At 33.8% G+C, this 17,779-nt stretch overlaps 1 pseudogene; it reads left to right on the forward strand.

Annotated features, from left to right (window-relative positions):
* Positions 1-10,873: 10,873 nt before the first annotated feature.
* LOC113736030 (berberine bridge enzyme-like 18) lies at positions 10,874-11,896 on the forward strand (annotated as a pseudogene).
* Positions 11,897-17,779: the final 5,883 nt, after the last annotated feature.

The raw sequence follows: 17,779 nt of genomic DNA on the forward strand, positions 1-17,779 counted from the left end.
ATTTCAATCCCGGTCAAAGCCCAGTGAAAAGCTGTCACCAAGGTCAACCGTTGTGGCTCTTGTTTTCTTCTCCCAATTGTTAAGCAATGTTTTCAGAACCGGACCGGACCGGCCGGTTGGACCGGTTCAACCGCGAACCGGTCATATCACCGGTCCGGTCCAGTATCAACCCGAAAGCCTAATGGAAAACCGCTACAAACCGGGTGAACCGGACGAACCGTTAAAAACCGTTTGAACCGCGAACCGGCGGTTCTCAAATTTTCAAACCTGCCTCGAATTCAAAACAATAAGAATGGAAATTGCTGGGATTCGAACTTGGGCCTCCGTGACGATAACAAGGTGTGCTTACCGCTAAGCTACAGCCAAAGGATAAGGGTTTGTTGTGTAGCATTTTACTTAACTTAACAAAAAACTAAAATCAAATTAAATTAAAAAAACCCTAAAAGACCTAGCAAAGTGCACGGCACATTTCATTTCAGTTTCCTCGACTTCACTTTCTCCGCTGCTCGGTTTCTCCAATCTCCAGTTCTCCTCTTGATTTTTTTTTTTTAATTTTTCCTTCATAATCCTTCCACTTCCTAATATCCACGACAAGATCATCACACTATTATCTTTAGACGAAACTCCAGATTTCATTTTAAATCCCACCGGGTGGGATTTAAAGAACTCCGCAGGTGGGATTTAAATCCATCCGCACATATGTACTCTGATTCCTCCTCTAAAGTTCCAAACTTTCTACTTTTTTGAGTTTGTTAAAAACTCTCAATGTTCACTCCGTTTTCTTCTTTCTAGTCTGTTATCTTTTTCAATCCAAAGCTCTAACTCCATAACTTACCCACATAAGAAGTCAGATGGATCCTAAAGTTTAATTTTCATGTGTAAAGGCCTGGGTGAGTTTTTTTTTCTATTTATTTGTCAGCTTCTTCATTTCTTTTGTGGTTCGAATTTTTTTTCTTTTTTTTGTCTTTTTTATTTTTGGGAATGGTTGTACCATTCTAAGAATGATTAAAAAAAACTATTCTTTCGAAGTTACATTTAGTCCCTTTTATTGTTCTGTTAAGTTGAGAAAGTGATTACTGGGTAATCACTTTTGATTGTTTTTGTTTGACAAATTTGGGCAGAAAATTTTTCTATTTTTTCTACATTTCATATGTTGTTTTAGGAATTCTGGTGAGATTTTTTTTCTCTATTTGATGTATTCACTTTTTTTGAATTTCTCTAAAAATCCTTGGAATTTTTAGATCTTTTGTTGTTTTTGAATTTTTTTAAACGATTCAAATATCTAATGGATTTAAATTTTTTTTGGAATTTTTGCTAATTCATTCCTTATTTTCCAAATTCCTCGCTTATTTTGTTGAAGTAAACGATATGTCAGCTAAGCTAAATTGGTCATGGAGATTTAAAACACTATGAATTGGGCCCAGGTTTTTTTAATTTGGATGGGACTCAATTGACAAAGCAACTAAGTGCACGGGTAAACAATCAGTATGTGGAAGTACTAAAGGAAACTTGGACTGGCCCAACGCATGCTATGGTGGGCTTGTACATATAAATATTTAAAAATAAAAAATCAAAGAACCGGTGATTTGGACGGTCGAACCGGGAAAAACCGGAACCGGTCACTCAACCGGGTCAATCACCGGTCCGAGTTTTAAAACATTGTTGTTAAGTGGAAACATACGAGAGATTGCTTTTGTTTTCCAATTCAATTCACACAAGGTAGGGTAGCCAAAAGCAAAGTCAACAATGGCGGCTCCTTTAAGCTTTCTTTCTTCTCCCACATAAGAAGCATACGAGAGGTGGGAAAGTTGCTTTTATTCCTCAATTTGGTCACAAAACCATCAAAAGGTCATAGGCATCCCAAAGTCAACAAAAGTGGCTATTGTCTGCTGCCTTTCTCTCCACAAAACTGCGGCTCTCTACCCCTCATTCAAAAGCAAAAAAACTCCCCTTTTAACCTAAGCCGCGCGAGAGATAATGCAATCCCCCAATAGCCGAAAATTGTTACTTGTTTAAAATTGCAGCCCGACTCCCTAAAAATATATTAAAATAAAATCTATTACAATTAGGTTTCTTCAGCTTCTCAAGCGGGCCCCACGTCCGATGAATCTTCTAAAAGTTGAATTTAAACACTTTTCAGCATCCATTCCTGCAATTAGCACCCAAAACAAAATATCAGTAGAATCCACCCAATTAAGGAAAATATTTAGTCAATTAATTGTGCAATAATGCCCAAAATACCCACTAAAATGCATCCTATCACCTGGGGTCGAACCTCCGCAGCAACATCGGCTTCTCCGTGCATCTAACGTGCTAGGTCTGGTTGGGGCGCTGGGCCGGGCCGAAGTGGGATTAGTCGGGACGCCTTTACGGATTTGACCCGGACACCCACTCCGTCAGAAAAAAAAAAAAAAAAAGACTACAAAGACTAGTTCGGATGGTATACGCTAACAGTACCACATTCAATTTGTCTACAAAGTCAATAAGAGAAAGTCTTTAACAAATCAAACAGAAGCACCCTAAACCTTGCTAGAACGACAATAAACTGAAATGCCCTAAACGTCAAGATTACTATTTAAGTAGACTCATTATGCAAGTCCTTTGGTAAGTATTGAAAAGTCGAATTTTTATAATGATGTGTGCTGATGTCAGAAAATATTAGCTATCGGTGTACCGTAATACATGAAAGCTACTATGGATATTAATAATACCAAAAAAAAGAAAAAAGAATACATGCTTCTGTGAAGAGCTCAGCCCATATTGACAGGCGCTTTCTAATTTCCAAGCGACAAGTCTTTATGCAATGAGCGAAAAGGAGAAACAATAAATTGCCAAATTGACTGTGTCTTGTTGATATTTCTCGGCCATAAGAATTCGTAAAACTCTGAAAGGTTATGCTGCTCTTTCAGTGCCCTAAACGGTCCCCTCAGAATTTCTATAGAAAAGATAATTTGGGCCAAATTAAGAAAAGAACAAGTGAATTTTTTAAACCCCATTTACCGTTTGGACTTTGATTCGAACATACTAAATCCCAATGTAGTCGAAATGCGACCAAAACGAATGGGCGCACTAAAACAGATTGCCAAAGGATGCTTAGGCTCATTTTATGCATTGCTGTGATGGCAAATGGCCGATGATGACCACGTTGCTATTGGGACATTACCTTTAAAGTTTCTATTCAAAATTTGCTTGAAAATTCTTAAAAATAATATGAAAGGCATACAACCAGATTAAAAAGACAAAATATACATAATTATTTTTAAAAAGAAGATAAGTTTTTTATACACTGTCAATATATAATTATTTTAATACTAGCAAGTTTAGATGATACCACCTAACATAAATTTAAATTTGAAATTCAAATCATGTACATGTGACATACGTTCATAACTGCTAATGTAAAAGAATTACTACATTATTAGTGTATAAAAAGTTATTCCATTAAGAAAACTACTGAAATGTACAACTCCTACAAATAAAATTTAAAAAAAAAAAAAAATTGGTGCTTTCTAAATATCAGCGACATGCAGTAGAACTTCGATGTGAGCAAACATTTTTACAATATCATCCATGCAGGAATTGTGGGGACCTATTTAATAACTGAAAAATACGAGAACAAACAAAAAAAATCCTTGAATCCATCCATCATAGAACAACCAACATACTATTGTCCGTACATATTTGGACGGACGACAATGGGGAGAACTCTTTGTTGGTCATTTTCCTTTGTGTCTTAACTAATGAAATTTCTCAACAATTTTCAACCTTAATTGATAATTCACTTTTTTGACTGCACGAAATTAAAATTGCATGATCATGAGTCTGACAAAAAAAATCGATCAAATCCCAATTAAAGTATCTCAAAACCACGAATCCCGAAAATGAATTCAGGCGACAAAAAATTGAGTAGACCTAAGAAGTGAAAATCCACCAAATTCATACTTCTACAAGAAATTGCTAAATTTGTGGTTCCGAGATTTTAACATATTCAGATGTGTTTGATAACTAAAAATTAAACATATAAATTAATTAAATGACACTGAATTTCTTAGGCAAAACCTGCTATAAAAAATAAATGATAAGCTATTCACTTATCACTAAATATAATATGCACTCAAATGTATTAGATTTAATACGTAACAATTCAATAATTTAACATATTCCGATTTCAGATTTCAAATTTTAAATTTTAAATTTCAATTTTCAATTTTATCAAATACATCCTAAAATCAACATTTTCACACCAATTTAGCTTAATTTGAAAGAGGTTCTAAATCCCACCCCTTTTCCATTTCTTAGATCCCATCCACCTCAGCTAGAAGGAAAAAAAATGGAGGAGCTCCTAAAATATGAGTACAAATCATTTTGATGCGAGCGAAGCCATCATAATTAGAGATATTTATCATAATGCACAAGGCAACTGACAGGTTGTAAACTAGAAATTACAAATTGTAAATACTACCTTGATCCTCACTAGTATTTGTGAGCCACATAGTTGCGAGGGCGAGTAATTGCCTCCCCACAACTCTTAAAAATTAAAAATTTGGCTTTCAAACTTGTAGTTTTTCTCTTTTTCTCACATTTGCGCCCTTTAAATTTTGTAAAATTTCCTTCTTCTTTCTCACCACAACTCTTGTGGCCCTGCAAATATATGCAGAACTTGTACTTCGATTCTGATAGTAACTATATATAGTTTGAAATACAATTCAAAAAATTTTATTGAGAGTGAAATAAAAAAATTACTATAAACTTTGTGCTAACTGTCTATCTTTACACAATAATCAGAATTTTAGTCGTATACTCTTAAAGCCATTGAATATAGTCCTCTATGAGGCATGAATATTCAATTCGTTTATACATAAATATTCAAACTCTATATCATCTTTAGCCCCACCTGGAAGAGGTCCTGGAAAACAACTTGCCTCCGGTGCTGAGGAAGAGCCATTTGGCTTGCCTGGTGGCCTTGAAGTTGATCAAGAATCTGGTATGTATACTTCGAAGAAGCAAGCTTCTGGTACAATATCATCAGGTTGACAGGATAACTCGTACTGCAAAGCTAATTTTCTCAGATAATTAGATACTTTGGAAGTAGAAGATTGAATCTTAATTCCTGAACTTTTATGTAAAACGTTGTTTGTTTGCAGTCAAATTTCACAAATAATTTCCACTAGAGACGCATCAGGAAGGTTATTGAAATATGATCCACGGATGGAAAAAGCCACAGTATTGGTCAGAATTCTTGCAGGGGTGGCAATTAGTAAAGATGGCTCGTATATTCTTGTGACAGAATTTCTGATCCAAAGAGTCTTGAAGTATTGGTTGAAGTGACCGGAAATGGCCATATATTGAAAACAATAACCCTTAGCCCTGATTCTAATTCGTCAGTTATCACAGAAGTTCAAGAGTAAATGTGGGGTTCTTTTGGTTTAACTTCAAGAATTGATGCACTACAATATCCTAAGTGCATTGCTATTTATACATTACAATTTTATGATAGTTTATACTCCTGCTACTGCATTTACAGTTTTGTATGGATTGCAGACAGAGAAAAATTAAAGCAATCTAGTAGGCAAGTTGTAGGATGAGATCAATTGACTTTTCATACCTAAATTCAATTTGGACTAGTGAACAAGTTAGGATCCAGCGGGTAATTTTGGGGGACAATTGTCAATTATAGATTTGCTAGTAGTGTTAAAGACTTATCTTCATCATTGTATACCCCTCATGTTTGAATTATTGCTTTGTACTTATAATGAAGTATAACATTTCTGGTCAAGTTGAAAAATTATTGTTTAAATTATTTCTTTTGTGTTCTAAATGAATCTCTGTAGATTTTTTAGCTAGAGGAGAGGATTTTTACAAATTTTAAGAAATTAGAATTGTAAATAAAGATGTGAACTTTGTAAATTTTGACGGAGTGAAAGTTGACAAATTTTACAAATTTAATTATAAGAACAAAGGGGCAAACAGGTGTGACGTGCGCGGGGTATACATCTATCAATTAGCTCATCCACAATCAAGTTTTACGTTTATAATTTCTAAATACCCCATACGCGATTTATCGCAAGTATACGAATCGTGAGCGAGTATAGGGTATTAAGAGTCGATCCCACAGAGAAGATTGCAATTACCGGTGTTTTTCGAACTCCTTTATTATCTAGATTACCATAAATATAAAAGAAATTAAAATTAGCACTAGAAAGCTCCTAGTGATATGGAATTCCTTACTACTCTTGCAAATGAGATTACTGGTTAAGTGAATGCTATTATCTTGGCTAGTTATGGCGTAATTTCCTAATGTATGTGAAACCTACTCTCGTAGTGAATCAACTATACTTGTAGCTAAACCATACCTACTCTCGTGGTTATGAAATTAACTACAAGTTCATTTCTTCTATGAAATTACATGAACAAGTCACTAAAGCCACATAAGTGCACCTCTACTCTCGTGAGTGTACTCCCTAGGTTTATCACTTCCTTGAACTAGTGTTAAATTCCAATTCTCATTGCAATCTTAACACCTTTAGATAATCACAATTAATGGCTGGTTAATCATGATTAGAAAAGCAAAAGTGATAAATAACTTGCTCAAAATAATACCATCAAATAACCAAGTAAACATCAAAAACAAGATATAGCAAGTTCAACCATAACTCTAGGCATAAACTTTAACTAAACATGTTAAAAACACAAATCCAAACTTGTATTATAGCTAAACATGAAATCTAATACAAGAGAGAAAATAGTAGAAGAGATATCACCCTTGTCACATGAGATCAACCTCTCCATCTTTGCTCCTCAATCTTCATCCAACTGTAGCTACAAACACAAGATGGATAAACTACACTACCTATACTATACTAATGAACTAAGAAAAACTAGTGAAGACTACATTTTTGGTGAGTTTCTCTAGCCTTCCAAAGTTGTGAAAATGTTCCTCCAAGGCTGCTATTTATGGAGGAATTCAAGCTCATGGTGAGTTGTTAAAGTTGATGTAATTGCTTCTTGGACTCACCAAAAGATGCTTCTTGAATTCTCTATACTTGCTTACTCAGTTCCAGCCGGATTTCTTGCAGATCAATTGGTCAAAAAGCTTGTGTGAATAGAGCACAAGTTGCAGAGCAAGTTGCAGAGCCGAAATTGGGGATCCGAGGGAAAGATCCGAGCTCGGATTGATCAAAATACCCCTCGGATCGCATTTTTCTTCATTTTTTCCTTCACTGTTCATTGGGATCCGAGGCCTACTATAGTGGATTCGAGCTCGGATCCTCTGGTCTCGGATCCACTTGTCCAGAAGATCAGACGAGGGCTCGGATCATATTGGATCCGGGTTAGGATCGCTTGCTCTGTTTTTGATCCATTTCAACTGATATTTTCTCAATGTTAGAGGCTGAACTAGGTCTTGTATAAAACATGAAAGTTGTAGCTATTTGAGTTAGCTTTCCAATGCATCAAGAATCACCTAATTTAGAGCTCCGTGGACTGAGAAATGACCAAATTACCCTTGACTGGTCAAAAACTTGCTCCAGCTTCGACCATAGAAAATGTACTTCAGTATTTCGACCTTTTGACTATGAAAACCACCGAACTGGACTTCAATGTCTTCATACCAAATGTAGATCTATCTCTTGGCTTCAAAATGGTATAAGAATCACCTCAATCCGATCATTGTTGCTTAAGATATTGCCAAAATACCACAAGGTATCAAAGCTGTGAAACTCCTTTTCTTTAGAACTTGATTGCATTTCATCTCTTGCACTTCATATTCTCTTTTTATCACTTCAAAACATCATCAATCACCCAATTCTCTTCTCAATTTACTCCTTTTGTTGATTGAATCCTTAAACCTACAAAAACATGAAGTTTTTGCGGTAAAAGTTCGTAGAAATACAATTTTCACACTTTAAATCATAAAATGCATATTTTCACTAGAATCTTAGTTTATTAGCTATAAAACTAATTAAAACACACCAAAACTAACTAATAAAACACACTAAAAACACGTAAACTATGCACTTATCAAGGTGCTTTTACAAGAATTCAGGGGAGGCAAATAAGTTGTAAGAGTGACAAAAAGTTGAAAACCTTAAACTTAGTATACAATTTTCTAAAGGGCAAATTCTACTTTACCCCCTGTAGTTTAGTATTTTTTACGTAACCCCTCTATAATTTTAAAAGGTATACATAACCCCCTTATGGTTTGGATTAACGTGTCAAAATGACAAAAATAGTCATTCGTAAAGGAGTCACCTAAAATGTCAAAAATACTCTTACGTAAAGTTGAAAATTATTTATTAACCAAGGGGGGTTATGTATATATTTTAAAAACCATACGGGGTTATATGGTAAAGTATTAAATCATAAGGGGATTATATAGTAAAATATAAAAATCATACATGATTAGTGTGCCATTAGGGTTTAGTCAAGAGTTTTAAATTTAAATTTTCTTGCATTTGGATTTGTTGGTAGGGAGTTTTCGTCCATTTGTAAGGGGAAACTTTGTCAAAATTTTCTAAAAATAAAATAAAATAAGATTTTGATTTAAAAAAAAAAAAGATTAGTGTGTCATGTATTTATAAGAGTAATTTCGATATTTTTAGAAGTTCCGTTACAAATAACTATTTCCGTCACTTTAACATTTTAATCCAAATCATGAGGGGGTTATGTATAACTTTTGAAACCATAGGGGGTTATATAAAAAACACTAAATCACAGGGCGGTAAAATATAATTTGCCCTAATTTGCCCTTTTCTAAAACTTGACGAGGGACCATTTGCCACTAGTTTGAACTTTCCCAAACGTATAAGTTTGGTATTATATTAAAAAACTATCAAAATGCAAGCATCACTAGCAACGTCGTAAATGCAAAATGGTTTTAATATGCACAAGGACAAGTCTTCCCCCCCCCCCCCCGCCCCTCCCAAAAAACAAAAAAAAAAATCCAAAAAAAAAGCAAAAAAAAAAAGAAGAAAAAAGAAGGAAAAGAAGAAAGAAAATCAAGACTCTGGATACGTTTGAAATGTAAATGGATAAACTTAGTTGGTTCACGTTAATTGGTTTTTATACATATTTAATTGACAAGTTAGTCTAGAAAAAGAATAAAATGAGAAGTAATTAGACTAAAAAAATAAATACTCCTTTTCAAAGAAACATAGATAGAGGGAGGAATGCAAGACGAGGGCCTTCTAGGGGTCAACCATCAAGATTCAAATCTACATTGTTTGTCTAAATACGCACGAAACCAACCTTTCTGTAATTGGATTTGAGGTTTCATTATAAGCCTTTATTAATGTCTCCTCCATCTTCAACAATATGCTATAACCATATAATTAGCCGGTATTCCACTTCCAATTCCAAAGCATCAGTAAACTCAAAATATGAGAACTCTATGTTGATCTTATGAGATCTGCAAACTAGAGCAAAATAATAGACTGAAATTAAAAGTAACATGTTTTCTTGTAGTGATTAATGGAACCCTTGGATGAATGACTAATCTGAAAGCAAGCGCTGCTGTATGGAAGGTCTCATCCTATTATGCAAATGTACATGTGCTATCTCATCTACTATCCTTCGGGGTCCTATATATTCGTGCACTTTCTTTCTTTGTATCTAAGATTTTAATTTCTTGGATCTTGGGCCATGAAATTTCCTCACCCCCTACTTGTGTAATGCCAAAGTCAAACGCATTTGCAAGTAAACTAATTGGGAAAGTTCAAAGTTATGGCAATTGGTCCCTCATCAATTTCTAGAAAATTATATAATAGCCTTATAGGTTTAAAGTATGAGACTGGTTTCGCTTTTGCAACTTATTTGCCTCCCTTGAATTCTTGTCAAAGCACCTATAGGCCCCTCCATCCTCATAATTTTGTAAAATTTCTCCACTTTCATCCCTTTAAAAATTTACAAAGTTCACATTTTTATTTACAATTCTTTCTTAAATTTATAAAACCCTCTCCTCTATGTAAAAAATCTGCATGGATTCGTCTTTAAACACAAATGTGACATTCATTATAAATCCAATGCAATAATTCAAACATAAGAGGCATACAATGATGCACATTGAAGACAAGTTTGTGAGGCGAGGAAACTTTCTGAACAGCCCCTAAATTACTGCCTTTATACAGTTTGGACCCCTCAGCTATAATTTGTCACAAATAAGCCCTTGAACAAAAAAATGCTTAGTTTGAGGACTTCCATCAATTTTGAGAGTTAGATGTAATGGAATTAGGGGCAAAACCGATCAAACAAAAAAACCAACTCAGGATTTGATTAAAACCATCTATATTAAGTCAACTAGTAATATGGAATTTAATTTTTTTTTTCCTCTTCTTTCATTTTCGACCTTTCTAGCCCTAATTTGATGAAATAATCAGTCAGTGAGGCTTTTTAGGGTATTTTCATGGGTTTATTTTATTGTTTGATCGATTTTTCCCCTAATTCCGTCACTTCTAATCATCAAAATTGATGAAACCCTTAAATTGAGCATTTCTTTTTTTCAAGGAATTATTTATGACAATTTATAGTTGAGAGATCAAAACTGTACAATGGCACTCAATTTATAGTTTAGGGGCTTTTGGAAAAGTTTTCTCTTTTAACGCTAACAAAACAAATCTGTAATTGACACTCAACCCCCGGGCATCCACAGGATCCTAGCTTGGTTCAAATTGAATTTAAATATGAAAGGTCAATTAATCTTATCCTACACCTCGCCTACTAGATTGCTTGAAATTTTTGTCTGCATGCAATCCATTCAAAAAAGAAGCCTTCAGAAAAACTGTAAATACTGTAACAGGGGCATAAACTATCATTAAGTTTTATGTATAAATAGCCATGCACTTAGAATATTGCAGTGCATCAATTCTTGAAGTTAAACCATAAGAACCTTGCCAAGAATGGAGACTACTCCGAGCACCAAAATTTCATACATATTTCTTTGTTCATTAGTGCTTATTTTCTCAATGCCATGGAGCACTAGGGCTCAAATTCATGAGAGATTTCTTCAGTGTCTTCATTCTCGGAACAATGACTCAATCTCCCAAGTCATTTATACACCAACAAACTCTTCCTATAAATCTATTCTGCAATCTTCCATACAGAACATAAGATTTATATCTCCCATGGAAAGAAAGCCCTTAGTCATTGTAACGCCACTGAATGGTTTTCACGTTCAGTCAGCTGTTATTTGTGCGAAATCCAATGGCTTTCAGATCAGAGTTAGATCCGGAGGTCATGATTATGAGGGCCTTTCTTCTATTTCCTATTATCACCAGCCATTTGTTATTGTTGATATGAGGAATCTGAGTGGAATATCCATCGATACCGAGAGTAAAACGGCCTGGATTGGAGCTGGAGTACGTCTTGGCGAACTCTATCACGCGATTGCTGAGAAGAGCCCCAATCTTGGCTTTCCTGCAGGGACGTGTCCTACCGTAGGAGCTGGTGGACACATTAGTGGGGGAGGAGAAGGCACATTGACGCGAAAATATGGCCTAGCTGCTGACAATGTCATTGATGCTAAAATTGTGAATGCGGATGGAGCAATTCTTGATAGAAAATCAATGGGAGAAGATCTTTTCTGGGCTATTAGTGGTGGAGGAGGAGCCAGTTTTGGAGTAATTCTAGAGTACAGACTCCAATTGGTATCCGTTCCATCGATAGTTACTGTGTTTTTACAGTCAACAGAAATTTAGAACAGAATGCAACCAAGCTTGTCCACCGATGGCAACAAATTGGATACCAGCTTGATCGAGACTTATTCATCAGACTCTTGATAACACAGGCAAGGAGCGGTCAGGGTGGAAACTTAACAGTTACTCGTGTCGTTACTCGTGTCGTTGTAAGGAATCGTTTGCACCCTTTAAATTTTGTAAAATTTCCTTCTTCTTTCTCACTATAACCTTCATGGCCCTGAAAATATATGTAGAACTTGTACTACTATTCTGATAATAATTAAATACATATAGTTTGAAAAACAAAGAATTCAAAAAATTTATTAAGAGTGAAACAGTAAATTTACTATAACTTTTGTGCTAACAAATTTTTTTTTTTTTTGATGAAATAGTAGAAGGCTTCTGACTTTCCTTTCATGTAATCCTCATCCTAAACCTCAATTCCTCCCGACAAACAAAGAAGACTATGGTTACTTAATGATTACTCAATCCAGCACTATCTTTAATAAATGGACACTTGGGGACATCGATCTAATAATTGTCTCCATAACTATAGAATATTATGAAACCAACAGAAATTTTTTTTTAATCAAATAAGGTTAAAACTCTTACCAAAAATTACTTCTTTTAAAGTAGTAAAACAATATGTAAAGAGTTAAACTCTCCAAAATACTACCGGTTTATTATAATTCCTTGTGTACAACTAATGCAATTTCAACCTAAATTCAACAATGTAGACAAAAAAAAAATGTAACATCAATATTGTTGATCATTGACAATTTGATTTTGACTGTTAGATACTATTGAATATCGACAATCATCATAAATTTGCCTAAAATCAGAAATTTTAAGAATCATATTTTTTTTTATCGAAATTTTAGGGACCAATTTGGCACGTAAACCAAATATTAGAGACCAATTCTCCATTTCTTCCTTAATCTAGTTAAATAAGTGTTTACCAATTTTTACAATTTAAAAACACATTATTCCACCACAACCATAAAACGCATAAGCCGATTGACAAAGAGGGAGAAGAACATTAAGATTTCTTGACTCTCAACAACAAAATTATGTCACCTGTTCTTTTCTTTTCTTCTTCATTTTTTTTAACCTCTGAGCAAATTAGCTATTTTGTCTTCAATATTTACTTGTTGCTTTCCTTTTGTTTGCCAAAATAATTGTTCTCTAGTGAAAGGAACTCATTTGATAGCAGTGCCATGTCTTCATCTAGGGCTGTCATTTGTCACCACCCTAATCCATGCAAAGTCCATCTTATATTTTTGAAGTCATTTTTTATAGGTGCTCTCTAATTCTATTACCTTAATTTTTTTTAATAAATATGTATGTGTAATAAAAAGAATAACTAGATTATGTGTTTGCAAATTTTTTACAAGCACAATCCAAGTAAAAATTTAATTAATAATGTGCATCTTCCATGTTTGTTTTTTACCTCCATCAATTTTCAGAGTAGTAGGGTTTTTTAATCTGCAGAACCGGTTAGTCGATTCTCAAATATATAAACTAATTATAGTCTTCATTGCCTGGAAAATAGGAACAGAAACTTATTATTAGATGACATGTGTTGAATTTTGTGTCATCTCAATTGATCTTATTTTTCTAAGCACTTCTTTTTCTTAATAAAAGAAAATTAATTATTATTAGTAGGTTCTTCTTTGTTGGGTTGACTAATTAAATGCTGATGCAGCTATCCTACTGGAGGAAGACAACTGTTATTCCATTTTTTTTTTTTTATCAAACGTCGAAGAGAAATATTATTCCAATGACAAGGATTAAGTCTGTCCTCGATTATCAAACTTATTGGTGGAAAAGAAGATATTCTTTCTGACATGGTCCCAATAATAGAGAATATACGCTCAGCTTTAAGATATGAAGAATATGTCATTGATGTAACTTGGATTTCTAAAGAAATAAATAATATTGCACATAGTCTAATTCATCATACAAAAATTGTCAACTTTTCTAAATCTCTATAAAATTTCACTCCGAATTTTGTTAAGCAAATTATGCTGGACGATTTTCAGCAATCTCATAAATAAAATCATTGGTTTTTATTATGTAAAAAAAAAAAAGACGGTCCGATTCAACAAACCTGTAACAATTAATGTTGCAGTATTTTTCACCTGTCCTCTTCCCATGGAAATACCTAGGTACTCTTGCAGAATCGATAAAGTAGTTTGAAGTTCTTTCTTCGTCGTCTGTGGATCATTTGATACTTTGGGCTTGAATATTTTTAATTGCTCTCCAGAAAGCAGTTAAGGATTCGAATTTCCAAATAATAAAATCTCATACTATCATTGTTTGTACATGCTTTAATCCATTTGAAGTGTATAAATAGAACACAAAGAGGTTAAGGGATTAGCCGCCTCCATTAAAAAAGTTTTTCCCTTATGAGGGTATTAAATTAATCATTTCAGTTAGATTTCTACTGAAAGGGGAGAAAAAAAAAAGATAGAATTATCCACATAAAATGAATTCCAATTTTAGTTTGAAATTCCAAAATCTTGGGACCACGGGCAGGAACGGTTGTTATGTGTATTTTGCACAGCGCGTAACTTTGTTTGTACATAGTGTAACTTACTTTCAACAACGTGTAACTTTAGAATAAAAATTTGTGGATCCCACACATATTGTTAAAATCGAGATATAAGATGAAATTTGGACCGTACAAATTTTTTTTTTTTTATCAAGTCTTTATCGTGAACAGTTCAGGAACGATCCATCTGATGACCGCTCCTGCCTCTCGTCCAAAATCTTGGGGTCTGGCACCTGCTTAACACTTCAAAGTCACTTCAAAGACACAAAGACTATAAAAACTCATAATTTGATGTGGACATTCTATAAGTGCTTTTGGAAAGTCAACTAGTTACAGCAGGGGCTGAACTAGAAATTGAATTCAGTGGGGGCAAATTAAGGGAGATAATTAATAATTTTTTTCCCTCAATCATGGATCTCAACTGACAAATCATCAAAATTAATTTTTATCCTTTTTCCGAATGATCCTCTAGGATCACTATCATCAATTTCAAGATTAGATACATCTTCATTCATAGTCTTTCTTTTGTAATATTTTTTTTCATAATTAATTGAGATTAAATATTAAATTAGATTATCAATTGACAAACGAACTATAAAAAAAATGTAATTTCACCACATAAACCATGAAGTGTAAAACATAAACATAGTGCAATATAAGGATGTATTGTGCTTCTTTTGTTCCAAAAATTTAGAAAGTGCGGTAGTGCACTTACTGGCTTAATGGTGCATCCCTAACCCCCATACAAATCCAGTGAGGTTGCCCTTTTCCATAGATTAGGAGCAACTTAGATTCTGTTAACGTTTGCTGGAAAAAAAAAAAAGTAACTTAGATTGTCGTCGTTACACAAAAAAAAATGCTTGTATTGGTTTACAATTTCGCCTATCGTTGTGCAGGCTGATGATGCCGTGGCTACCATTGGTTAAGCAATTAGACAGAAAAAAGTTATTTACTCCCCGAAAAAAGTAGACAAAAGAAGGTGCCTCTCCTCAAATTAGTTAGCCATATGCTTTGATGCTTAGTCACATTAATCTTAATGGGTTAATAGGCAGTTGACTCGTGTATTAATTTAAAAAATGTAAAAGCCTAAGCACGAAAAAAAATGATAAATATGTCTTTGATAACTTTCATTAACATTTGATGCTTTGAAAACAAATTTTTTGTGCAAGACACACACACACACACACGGAACTTATATAAGTATTTTTAACCAAATTCATGACTTTGGGAGCATTTGATAAAACTAAGTATGAAATCTAATGTATGAATCCATTAAATTATTGAATTGTTAAGTACTAAATCTGATACATTTAAATATATATCATATTAATTAATTAATAAGTGAATAGTTTATCACTTATTTATTCGGGTAAATTTTGTCTACAAAATTCAATGTCATTTAATTAATTTGGATGTTCTATTTTTTGTAATTAAACGTGTCAGAACATATTAAAATTTGAATCTATTAAATTTAAGTGTCGAATTGAATTATTAGACAGGACTATCCTTCCATGGAGTCCTTTTTTTCTTGGTGGGGCGGGGGCTTCAAATCTTGCCTTTAGTGTAAAAAAAAAAAAAAAAAAAAAAAAAAAAAAAAAAAAAAAAAAAAAAACCGCAAAGCAAGATGACATAACTGCATCTAATTAATGCTGTCCTGCATATTATTCATCTACTGAAAACTGGCTCTCATCTAGGGAGTTGATACTAGCCCAAAGGTCCCAAACTGCATATCTGACTTCAAAATCCAAGTACTTGTGCAATGAAGATAGGGGCAAATGACGTGAAACTCAAATTGATTCCACCTTCTGTGATTAAGGATGGGTCAATTTCTTCTTCACTGAAAGCTAACCGAAAGCAACATTTAGCTAAGGTCAACTAGTTATTAGATATGATCAGGTACCTAGCTAGATAATAAATTAAGTTGTTTTTAAGTAGATATTAGAATAAATGAAAGGGACACTATGGATGTGGGATCAGTTTTATGACAAGAAGAAAGTTCATGATTAAAAGCAAATCATATGACTAGTACATTGAGTATGAAACTTAATTAACCATTAAACAAAGTCATTGATTAATGCTCTTTTAGACGTACTCTTGCGGTATCATCTGCAGAGACATCACTCTTCAGAATCAATGTCTTACTTAGAACAGTTAACGATATACTGGTCTTGTAGACTTGCAAGTTTTTATGCAGTACTAGTTCCACTTTTTCAGGGAAAAAAAAAATCCATATATAAGGGCAAATTACACTTTACCCCCTTGTGGTTTAGTATTTTTTTTTGTACATAAGTTCCATATAGTTTCAAAAGCTATACATAATCCCTTCATAATTTAAATTAAAGTGTCAAAGTGACGGAATTTGCAATTAATCCATAATGAAGTCACCTAAAATATCAAAAATACCTCTATGCAAAGTTAAAAATTATTTATTAACCACAAGGGAGTTATGTGTATATTTTGAAAATCATAAGAATGTTATATGGTAAAACATTAAATTATAAGGATGTTATATGATAAAATATAAAATAATACAGGATTAGTATGTTATGTATATTATGTTTTTAAACATAATTTTTAATTTTTAAATAAGGATAATTTCAACATTTTTAAAGGTTCCGTTACGAATAATCATTTCCGTCACTTTGACACTTTCATTCAAACCATGAAAAGGTTATGTATGACTTTTAAAATCATATGAGAGTTATATACAAAAAAAAATACTAAACTATACGGGGGTACAATGTAATTTGCCCTATGTATAAAGGCTAGTTGGACGGTAATAGGAATATTATCTAGTCGGGAAGTGAAGGTTGGGGTTGGGTGGCGACGGTCAGAAGTGAGATGTACGTAGCACTGGATCATCAATTCTGTGGGTCGTCGGTCACCGGCGAATGTATGAACAGGGAGGCCACAATCACGTAGAAATGAAAGCTTGAAATTAAGCTGAAACACGTAAAGCTGGTCAGAACTGACCGGAGAATGTCAGAGCCGACGGGGTGGCGTAAGATCATTTGGTGGGTGTCAGCAAAGTAAATATTGTCAACAGAAGAATCCAACAGTTCTATTCCTCCCTCAAAGGAAGGAACAAAGGTTTCAGGCTTTCAGCAGCTAGAAGCGCGCCTGCTCAAGGCTTCTTGCTGCTTTGCTTCAATTAAGCTGATTCTGGCTTTTTTTTTTTTTTTTTTTTGCTTTTTAAACAATCAAGTATTGATACCATTTAAAATGTTTGATCTCGAATTTGTTCTCTTCCCTTCTAAATTTTTACTGATTTTCCGTTCTTAACTTAGATTTTAAAAGAAATGATAGGAAAAAAATAACAAGCTTGGTAGTGGTATAAAAATGTTTAGAAACCTTAAATGAATTAATTAAAGAAGAAAAAAAAAGGATTGGTAGGGGTGCGAAAGTTGCTATGGCAGGGGAAGAAGTTGTTGAATTTGGAACAATATGATGGTTATTATTGCCTGCTAGATGATTATTACTATTACATAAGAAAGGGAATGCAGGTCTACTAGCACGTTTGGGGATTTAGCGGCCTCTGAAAAGGCATGAAGAAATT

The sequence above is a fragment of the Coffea arabica genome, chromosome 3c, assembly GCF_036785885.1.
Source record: "Coffea arabica cultivar ET-39 chromosome 3c, Coffea Arabica ET-39 HiFi, whole genome shotgun sequence".
Taxonomy (NCBI): Eukaryota; Viridiplantae; Streptophyta; class Magnoliopsida; order Gentianales; family Rubiaceae; genus Coffea; species Coffea arabica.